This window comes from Carettochelys insculpta, chromosome 22 (genome assembly GCF_033958435.1).
Source record: "Carettochelys insculpta isolate YL-2023 chromosome 22, ASM3395843v1, whole genome shotgun sequence".
Classification (NCBI taxonomy): domain Eukaryota; kingdom Metazoa; phylum Chordata; order Testudines; family Carettochelyidae; genus Carettochelys; species Carettochelys insculpta.
In genome coordinates, this window is record NC_134158.1 from 2,115,094 (window position 1) to 2,116,507 (window position 1,414).

General features: G+C 42.8%; 1 pseudogene; it reads left to right on the top strand.

Moving 5' to 3' along the window:
• Positions 1–1,013: 1,013 nt before the first annotated feature.
• Positions 1,014–1,189, top strand: LOC142025336 (U2 spliceosomal RNA; annotated as a pseudogene).
• Positions 1,190–1,414: the final 225 nt, after the last annotated feature.

Here is a 1,414-nt window from a genome sequence, read left to right on the forward strand (position 1 = left end):
CCAAGAGCCCCAGCAAGAGACTGGGTTCTACTGCATATGGGGATGGTAGCTGGGTAAAGGGGGTTTGTCTCTTCTTTGCTTAGATATACTGCATCTGTCAGTGTAACCTTGGGGTAGGTAATGGTCCTTAAAGAAGCCATTTCTATCTCAGACTCTGTGCTTGCGAGGGGGGAGAACCGCCTTCCAGGCACCCCGCATGGGGGTGAAATTGTCCCAGGCCACTGGGTGGGGGCTCGAGCCGGTTGGTTGTATCCTTGACAGGAAAACCCCACAAGAGCTGAAGCCGGCCCTTCTGGCAGGCATGTGGCATGAACAGAAGGTTTCCAAATTCTTTTGCTAGTCTTTACAGTGCTACTTGACTGCTTTTTGTTTTGGTTCTGCAGTCCATCCAGGGTTAACAGCTCGATGGCGTCAGCATGCTGCAGCGAGGGCACAGGCTTCATGCAGATTAGGTGATCGCTTAGGGAGCGAAACAGCCACCACAAAGGCAGCTCGCAGGTCTGGTGGAATAAGTCATTTTAAAGCTGAATTCTCTGGTGGGAGAGGTTTTGCTTTGACCAGCTAGAAAGGAGCTGCAGGATGAAGAGAGCAGGTGTACTTGCCGATCTGTAAAGATCTTGTTGCAATGCTCACGTGTGTTGCATTCGGGTGAGTCGTCATGCCATCGAAAAGTGTCCAGATGGGTGGGCTGTGTAAAATTGTTTGAAAATGGTATCGCTTCTTGGCCTTTTGTGGGCTCAGATCAAGTGTAGTATCAATATCTTATATTGTCTGTTACTTTAAAGTATTTTCCCTTTTTTCTTGTCAGGGTAGGGATTGGTTAAAAGGCCGATATTTTATATTATCTCTTGTTTGTAACTGTGTTTTTTTGTCTATCTGAGACTAGTTAGGTTTCTTATGTAAGTACTAAGATGCTGTTTACTGTATATTACGCTGCATAACCTGTTCTAGTTTCTCAGATGATATATTCTTGTATATGTTAATTTGTTATGCTCCTTGCTGTACTTGAAACATTCCCTCAATAAAACTCATTTAATCTGTTCTTATCAGTTTAATATCTGATATGTTTTCTATCTGAGAACTCTATATTAAATGGATTTTTGGAAGAGGGACATGGAATAGGGGCTTGCTCCATCCACTCCATGCATCGACCTGGTATTGCAGTGCTTCCAGGAGCGGTGCACTTCCCTTTTGAGGGAAATGCATTTGGTGAAAAAATAGATTTTGAGTGTGAAGATCTCGTTTTTCTGAACCAAAAACAGGGTTCTTAATATGCAAACTTATTCAAAGAATCATTTACGGTTTTGCTTCTAGGTTGTGTTTTTATTTGCTGTGATCTTTCAGATTACTATATAAATGGCTACTTTAAGCATTACTCAGGAAGCGCTGAAATACGTGTTTAACATTTGGAATA